This window comes from Poecilia formosa, unplaced genomic scaffold (assembly GCF_000485575.1).
Source record: "Poecilia formosa unplaced genomic scaffold, Poecilia_formosa-5.1.2 Scaffold102, whole genome shotgun sequence".
Taxonomy (NCBI): Eukaryota; Metazoa; Chordata; class Actinopteri; order Cyprinodontiformes; family Poeciliidae; genus Poecilia; species Poecilia formosa.
Window position 1 is genome coordinate 149363 of NW_006800041.1, and position 9509 is coordinate 158871.

The 9509-nt window shown below is 36.0% G+C and overlaps 1 long non-coding RNA gene across 1 annotated transcript in view; it reads right to left on the bottom strand.

Annotated features, from left to right (window-relative positions):
- Window positions 1–545: 545 nt before the first annotated feature.
- Window positions 546–9509, bottom strand: part of LOC103142813 (uncharacterized) — a 19158-nt gene continuing 10194 nt past the window's right edge. Inside the window, exon 2 of the long non-coding RNA XR_476729.1 lies at window positions 546–1264. This is a non-coding gene — a long non-coding RNA (uncharacterized LOC103142813). The remainder of the gene's footprint in view (window positions 1265–9509) is intronic.

Below are 9509 nucleotides of genomic sequence, written 5' to 3' on the forward strand. Positions count from 1 at the left end.
TTGCAAATTACAACAAAAAGTCATGCTGAAGCTGATTAACAAATGCGTCCAGGTAGCTTGTTTGTTTTGCAGGAAGATCAAACTAACATATGGCAACTTATAACGTTTTTATTTTCCACTCTTTATGTTTAATAACTCATACAAAATAATTATTTGTATAGGCGATTTGGAGTAGTGATTAAAACAGGGACAGATTTTCGCCCAATCAGAGCCACAAATCCAAGAGCGTAAGCTGTGTTGCATTAAGTTTCTATAAATGTTTCTGCATGTTTTCTGGTTGCGTTTACATTTCATTGTTTCTCTTTCTCAGTACAAATTTCTGAAGAATTCAGTTCTTTTTGCTCTGTGCAGAAAATATTTTCCTTACATTTTTTCCTGGTGAAGCTACTGCTGCACTGATTGTGGGTTCAACTTGCAGAAGTTGCAGTAAACCAGTTTGCATTTGTAGCAAATTCTCTGAAGCAGACTGTAATTTTTGAAGTAACGTTTGTAATTTGACAAAACTTATATATATATATATATATATATATATATATATATATATATTTTTTTTTTTTTTTCAAATAGTATGATTGTTGATATATCTTTGGTTTACTGAATCAATGCATGTACATTGTTCAGTGTGGTTAATGGTTTAGTTTCCAAGCAACAGTTAGTGATAGGTAAGGAAGTAAGACAGATTTGGATGAAAGTCTGAATTTGAACCAACCACTGGAAACCGTGTGTGTTTGTTCCTTTTACTTTGTCAGCAAAAGAGCCCAGAGTGGAAAATGCTTACCACACATTGTGGTTTGATGATGATTAACAGCACTGCTCAGAGAACATCAAGCATGGTTTTAAGTTGATGCTCAAAAAAATCTCTCTATATTTCAGATACACAACATTTAAACTCAAGTTAATATTTGTGTAATAAATGTGAAGCATTTCATAAACTTAGTAGGAACTGTGGCTCATTTCTTTATTGTCATGAACTAACTTACCGCCTAGCATGTTTAACAAGACAGAAAGGTATGTGTGAAATTGTAAAGGGTAGCCCAAACTTCCCAAGCTGTGTCAGTCCTGGCACAAACCTTTTGACAAACAAAAGAAATGCTCCAGAGCAGCAACGCCAAACAGCCATCAGCAAAGGAGGAGGGGAGAGAGCAGCCTCCCAGGTAAGCTTCTATTGTAGAAGAGTCCCAAGTCCTGACTGGCCCTTTCAAATTCTTCTCTGTCCAATTATTTCTGGAGTTCACAAATTGGCACCAACCTGCATTCTGTCCACCTGAGGAAAAACAGAGAAAGGGCACAAAGAAAGACAGCTAAACACACACAGAGCCGACCAGACCTGCAACACTCCTCTACATTTCAGTATTTTTAGAGTTTAGAATTGTCATTGGATGAATTGTGACGCATGTCCTGCAGAATGATGGGCCGTTGCCCATTGTGTGTGTGTGCGCAAAAATATATGCAGTTATACAGAGGTATTTTTAGATCACTGCAAAAACAATACTGGAATTTGTTGTTTTAAAAATACTCAAATGTTCAATTACTGTACTTGAAAAATATATGAATAAATATAAAGTACAGAAAATATATAATTTAGTGATAGTACTCTAACTACTGTGTAATTAAGCAAGATTGTTTATCTTTCATAATATGGGCAGACTTTGGTCCCCACAGTACCAAACTGAACTCGCTACCTGAGTGTTTTGGACAACTTTGTCTAATATCTACAACCAGTCTGATGATGAGAAAAAGACAAAAAGCTCAAATTATCTCAAATTGTGGTCTTGAACATGATAATGAGCTCTACTTCAGTAGTCTCCAGAATCAACATCATGGACATGCAGCCATCATGCATTTGCATGATAATATGGTGTCAACATGAAACAAAATCTTTGAAGAACTTCTGTGACACCATGTTGATAATATGTCCATGCAATGAAGAACTAAGGCAGTTCTGAAGAGGTTTCCAACTCTGTACTAGTGAGGTATAACTATAATAAAGGAGTTCCTCTGCAGCCATGCTGCAGATGGAGTCACTTCACAAACAGTCAAGTGTTCATTCATTTAGAGCCGTATTGAACCAAGATGAAGCTCAGACTTCCTTATTTGTCTGCAAGAGCACTTTTTACCTTTCTTAGGATTCATGGGTTTTATATATTAGCGCTTGTTTTCCCTCAATATTGCTTCTGTGATTGTTAAGGGCCTTTGTTTGAAGCTTTTAGGAAAATACAGCAAAAAGAAAAAAGAAAGGAAGGTGATGAAGACAAAAAATCTGCTTTCACTTGAAGGATGTTTTTATTTTACGTTACCCTTCCTTTTGCCAAGTGATTCCTGGTTTAGCAGCTCTGATTTTTAAATTGCACTAAACTGAGACTCGGTCACTTCGATTACTGACCTTAATTATTAGACTGGGCAATAAATTTACCCCTCGTTCTCTAACCCACCTCCCCTTCTTAGCTTGATTTGCAACCTAGTCAACCTGAAAAATGCATTGGTTGCTTTTATTGAATGCGGCATGATACTGCAGCAATGCACTAGATGAGTGGCATCAGTTTTGCTTGTATAAAAATACTCTTGGAAGTGGTGTGTATTTATGTACAGCTGTTATACATCTCATCCCCAGGAATACGAAGCCTGTGGGATTGCATACATTAGTCTAACTGTATTTCTATTTGACAGCAGGAACTCAGACATATTACATAAATGACTCCCAGCCTTGCAAAACATATTACAGTGACTACTGGCGTTGGTATCGCTATGCAGCCTAATTGCTTGCACCAACAGGACTATTGTTCTGACACTGACATAGCTGTAACTTGATTATTGGATGTGCTAACCCATATTAAATCAATAAGGTATCATTATATAGCAAATTGCACAAGATAAAGGTTGTGCAGTCAAGCATCCATGATATTGGAGTCTAATCATTTGTACTGGTTTTACAGCCTGCAGGAATTTAAAGGTAAACACAAAGGGGTATAACTGAATATCTAGTATTATTTTCTATATATGTCCAGCTCAGAAGGTAGGTAAAACTTGGTATGTAATAAACTTACTGCAATCTTCACTGGTTAAATGTGCTGAAAAAAACCAAAACAAAACATGAAAATAAATTAATGGTTTATAGGCCAAGCATTGTCTCACACTGACAAATTAAGCAAAAACAAGCTTTAAATTTGAGCTAATACAAGAGAAAAAAAAAAGTTTATTTTTTTCTGAGCCACTAGTGTCACACTTAATGACACCCCAAACAAATTATTTTAGCTTATATTTAACTGTTTTTTGAAGAGGAAACAATGCAGAGGAGCTTGTAATAGGAATTAGATGACAATCTGTATTACTGGGTTATACATTTAAAGCTTAGAATGACTGTTTTTAAAATTACCTTATGCCTACTGTCAAGTTTGGTGGAGGATTTGTGATGCTATGGATCTTTTAATGTTACAAACCATGAGGAACCTCAGTCTTTGAATGGGAAACCTAGATCTATATATGAATTTACACATAAATCCACACATAGACCCAGTAGACCGGTATGTATTTGTCTGCTGACATCAAGATCCGCATATATACTGTATATATATATTAAAAAATAATAAAAAAAATAAACATCCCAAATATTTTAAAGGACTTTTCTCTGCAATATATTTTTTAACTAGAAAAGAAACATAAATGAACAGAATAAATATAATGAAAGCATAACACCTTAGAAATGCTCATTCTAACCATATAGGAAGACAAAACGTTGTTGCTTGCACAGCAAAATATAAGGAAGTGTTGTGAAATTTGTATTGCTTAGATTTTGATAGGTAACTATATTTTTAGTGCAGAAATGAACTAAAAAGTTGAGCAATTCACCATTTGATACATTGTCTAAACTGAGAAAAAGTAAATTACACCAAAAGATAAGCTCCAAATGCAAATTCAATCTTTAGAATATTATCATCCTGTGAAAATCCAATATGTCTTTGAGACTCTGTAAATGACACAGAAACTCATTAGTCTCAAAATGCCAAAATGTCACATTGCATCAGACCTGACAGCCAAATAATTTCACTTTCACAGTTGTCTTTGAATCTTGTCACACAGAGTAGAATTTGAAAAAAAAAAAAAAATATGGACAACTTTGGGTGAAATTAGTGGTGCCACCAGTCAGTACAAACACCTGACACTAAAAGATAAATGATGGAGGATGTTAGTGTTATGTGCTGTCACACATGGTACTAGATCGCATTGATGAATGACGCTCTGCTTTGAAAATCAATATCCAAGTTTGTCCAGGGCATAAAATGACTTAAATCTCCTTCTTGTTATTTCTGGCAGCTCTTTAAATAATTTTTAAAGCATAATATGTATCTATTGATATGTAAAAATAATACTCTGCTAATAATACACACACACATGCACGCACGCACACAGAGATCTTTTCAGCTTTACAAAGCTTTGTACTTATTAAGCTTCCTTGAGCTTATGCTACATGTTTGCCTAATAGCCAGAGGCAAACAGGATCACTTGTCTCTCCTTCCTGCTTTTTCAGAATACAGTATGCAATTGAAACCAGCACACCTCTGCAATATCATTTGAAATGCCATGATTCAAATTGTATTAGTCCTTAGCAGGGTATAATTTCTGCTGACAAGTACAGCACAAAAACGATCAATACAAATACAAACAAATAAAGCTTTGGCGCATCTGTCTGAACATGCAAACGGTGAAGTGGAAGCTCACAGCAGCCACAGTGAACACTCCGATGTTGGATGACCAGGAGTAAGAAAAGCTGTGATCAACGCAGCAAAGCGAATCTTCAAATTAGCCTCCAATAATCACACAAACATGTTTACAAAGTGACCTGTGAACACAAGAACTTTGATTTGGGTCTTAAGGTTGTGTATCTGCAAGGAAGCTGTACGGCTCCATGTGGAAAAAAACAAACAAACAAACAAACAAAACAAAAAAAAATTAGAAACAAAGAAGTTATTGATTCAAACCGAGTACCAAGTGTTGCAGTGGGGTACTATCTAAACTGACACAGCGGACACTGTGCAGCTTGCATAATCTAGCTCAATAACAGATGGTGTGAGTTGGCACAGTGTAGGTTGCTATGTGAGCTTCTGTCAAACCACAAATTAAATTCTAGTTGTGTTTTCAAACTTAGCTGGAATGATTTGATACTTCGTACATGGACAACTAAGGTAATAACTATTTAAAGCGAGTGGTTGTGAAGGTTTCACTTTGGAAGTAATGTCCTAATGAAGGAAGCTGAAGAGAGGAACTTGGAGGCAAAGAGGTGTCTTGCATTTGAAATGTTACATGCTGTATCAGGGTATGTTTTTGTTGCAACCATAGCTGAAATCATCACACTGGCTCAATAGATACTGTAGATGTAATTTACAGTCATTGTAGTTAGACGGGCACAGAACAAACACAAGTCGCTGCTTTTGGGACCGAGTGAGATTGTAAAGTCATTCCATTTGTACAATAATGGAGTGGGGTTATAAGCCACCAGCAGTGTTTGCTTCCCACCTAATTGTGCACATGTTTTAATGGACTCTGTGCTCCATTATGTTTCTGACCCCAACTTATCATAGAGGCCTCAATTACAAAGAAACGGGAGCAGGAGCATGTGTTTGTGTCTATCTACGACTGTCACACCCTGGTTAAATTATTCTGCTCAAGAGATAGATTTTCAAACCTTGAAGATTATTGCACTGTTGCCATTTAGAATGGATTTCAGCTATGCAATTGTTTATCTTTAAAGGCAACTTCCACTATACATGTGCATGTGTGTGTGTGTGTGTGTGTGTGTGTGTGTGTGTGTTTTGCCTCAGGGGAAGGCCGGTTATTTTGGTCCAGGTTATCTATCACTGGACAGATAGAATTTTGGTAAAGACATCTGCAGGCAGTTGTTGTTTTTCTAACTTTAATGTCATATCGCTTTGACAGATTCATTATTTTGATATTCTGATATGCCTCAAATAAATTAAGTGTGGAGACAGTTTTCACATGTCACCAGTGTGGAGATGATGAACCATCTACGCTGATCTTTGACTTTCTGATAATGTCAGCCCGATGCATTTTGCACATTTGACGCATATTCTTCCCTTTGTAACGAATCCTCATTGTCTCTGCTACGTCATTTTCTTGGTCTGAGTAAAATTGTTAAGAAGCATTTTTTTTTCTCTAACCTTCTTTGTAGTTATATTGAGTGTAAATGAACCTTCTGTGTGTGTGTGGTTGAAATGTTTGTTACTTTGTGGGTGTGTCTTCTGTGGCAGCCATCTTGGGACCCTGCTAATGAGGAGGCCTGTCATAAACCCAGCTCTTTTATAGAAAGTGATAAGAACTGGATTTTAATTGGTTGAAGCTTAAAGTAATTAAAAGTGTAAAATGATTTATGCATTTTGCATACATAAAATGTTTGCCTGATATTTTAGTATTGATTAATAATTGTTAATGTTGACATTGCGTATGTGAAAGTTAACTTTGTTTCCCTTTTCCCCACTCTGGAAGACTACGATAATTGGCCAATGCAAACTGAGAAGGTTTACATATCTAAATATATAAGTGTACAGCTGGATGTAGCAGGAAGACTGATGGAAGGGCCGCCATTTTTTAAATCTGCTGTGTTGCACCAAACTTAATAAACCAGCTTTATTTGCTGCACAACCGAGGTTGACTGATTTCTCTTTCCACACCACACCTCTCAGCATAACAAAAATATCTATGTTTTGCATATTCATTGTTAGACTTTATTTTAAAACAATCATTTTAGGACATTTTGCTTTCCTTTTGCAGTGTTTTTGCACATTGTGACTTTCTCTCTATTTTGTCTCTCCAGGGTTTCCCTATTAAACCTGTCTTAAGTGAAACTTCTGCATTTCTCCCTCAAACAGTCAGATGACAGTGACAGAAACGGGTGATTCAGTTTTACAGCCCTTTCTCCAAAAATAACAAACACCGAGTTATTTTTACAGAAACAAGCAGGAAAAATGCAAAATAAATACATCACAAACTGGACTCAAATAGGTGACATTTTGAAAGCAAATTCTTTTAATACTGGATACATGAACACCCACCAGTATTGTTCAAAATGCTGACACATTCACATCAAAATGTGGCATCCTCTTAAACAATTTCCAATGAAAAAGGTCCTTTAAATACTGCTGGCATGCACAGATTTAGCTGATTTTAGCCTTTCCGAGCAGGCTAAGAGAAAGTGATAGGTCTAATAAAAACAAGCTTCATATTATAAATTTCAATAAAAACTCAGATTAACAGATTAACGTGTGTGAAAATTGCATTTTATTTTATTTTTTATAAAGCATCCGTTTATTTGCAAATTAAATTATTTCCGGTTGCTTATTTTACATTTCAGTTCCCAAGAACAGTTAGCTTGGAGCAGCTGGATCATGACATCTGGTACCAGTAAGATGTCTTTCTTCCTGACATAAAAGCTAGTTTGTAAGTTACTGAAGGTCCAACTCAGTGTTTTTTTCTTCCTTTTACCTGGAAGTCATTAAAGGTCCACATCAAGGCTCTGCATTAGGGTAATCATTTTTTAAAAAGTACATTTTTAATGAAAATAAGAATGTCAATTTAATGTTTGAACATTACAATGGTGATGAAACAGTTTATTGTCATGCTAACATGGTTCGCTATATGTCAATTTTGTATTTTACATTATTCAGATTGGACCAATTTACTGGATTTCAAATTGGTCCAATCTGCTAAAAACACGCGCACCCACACCTACACACATAAACCCCTCAGGTTGCGTTCGCAGATCTTTGCAGATCTTTCTACTATAATTTCTTTCAAGTATTATGTTAAGTATTTTTCAAAAAAACCAAACATAAAACTGGGGCTGTTTGATGGAAAATAAATACTTCTCTTAGTTTATAACATGAAAACAAAAACATTGTTTGGGGGAGAAAGAGATTTTCCTGCACTGCCCCTTTTATTTGACAGCTGAATTCACCTGAAAGTATTTGAAATGCTTTTAATGAAAAACGGAAATATCATCTATGAATGATTTTTTTTTGTCTGTATTTTCTGGTGTCACTTGGCCTTTTTGAAAGTTTTAGGTTGCTGTACGTATTGTGTAGACGATTGTTTGGTTTAAAAATATTGCATTGTATTTTTGTCTAAAGTGTGTAGTCTCCTGAAGTCTCCCAAAAATGAGACTCAATGATGTGAAATAAAAAAGCCCACATTGGCCCCATCAAAAATACTGAAACTAATTGATTAGAGTGAACAAATTTGCAGTGATCTTGGTAAAAGCGATGCAATTTTAACATTCAAAGAGTTTTCTCTAGTATCTTGTGGATCAAACAGTCCTAAAAAAAAAAGCAGTGGAATCCATTTTTAATCATAATTTTTCAAACACAGGTTTGCCCTGGGCACACAAACTTTACCAGCTGAAGGAAACTAATTCTTTCTTCAAGCTTATTGCTATTCATGCTCTCTGCTGCCGACTGGCCCTTAATTATTCAGTTGAATAAATTACCTATAAATCAGAAAGTGGAGTCATGGCATGCCAGGAGGGAGTGGGCCTGTCAGCTTCAAAGGGCCAAAACCTGCCGAGATCCTCTGGGTTTCACACCACTTAACACCAGTCACTAGGTATATATGTCTAGGCTTTCATAAGCCTTGCTTAAATGTCAGGGGGTTGGTTTTACCCCAGTGAGGGGCTCGGCATTGAATGGAACTCATATTTAAATCGGACTGCGTGACTTTAGTGACCTTCATTAGAATTAAGGAAATCGAGGTTCAGGGAGAGGTCAACATCACGGCCAAACTGAAATGATTTGGAATTTCCTGCATTTAAATATTACAGCGGTGAGGTTTATGTATAACAAAACAATCCCCATTTGCATTTTGAATATCTTATTTCTTTGAGAGAATACAATATTTACTTTCACAAAGAAAATAGCCATTATTAATTAATGTATTTGTTGTGGAAGGCTAAATGCTTAAAGCTGGATTTATGCAATAGTTCTGCAGTGCATGTGATCCACTAGCAAGAAAGCTCCAAAGGGGCTTTGAAAAGTCTTAGGTTCAGAAACTGAATGACCTCAGATCCTCCCACAGTGATTTCTGTCAAGGTGCTGTTGAACAATGTGCTTAACCCCAAGCTTTTTCACTAGAGCTGTCAAGTGCAAGAGAGGCTGCAAGATATCACAGCTTGCAATGATTGTCCTCAAGGATCAAGTGTCTGCAACTAGTCCGATGAATGTGAAGCAAAGAGTTAATAAGAAACCTAAACTAAGCATCAAACAAACAACACAGGCATCAAATCCATTTTGTAGCCCTTAAATACATTTTGTGGTGTACCTCAGAACCAGTGGCCTGTGTAGCTACAACAACGAAGAATTGACACCAGAGCATTACGACTCCATTTCTTATTGACCACAACTTAATGATTTAAACGTGACAATGAAGAATTTAAAGCTGGGGTATGTAACTTGTTTATAAAAGATTTTTTATATATATATATTTGCTAAAATTGTAGCTATTTTATT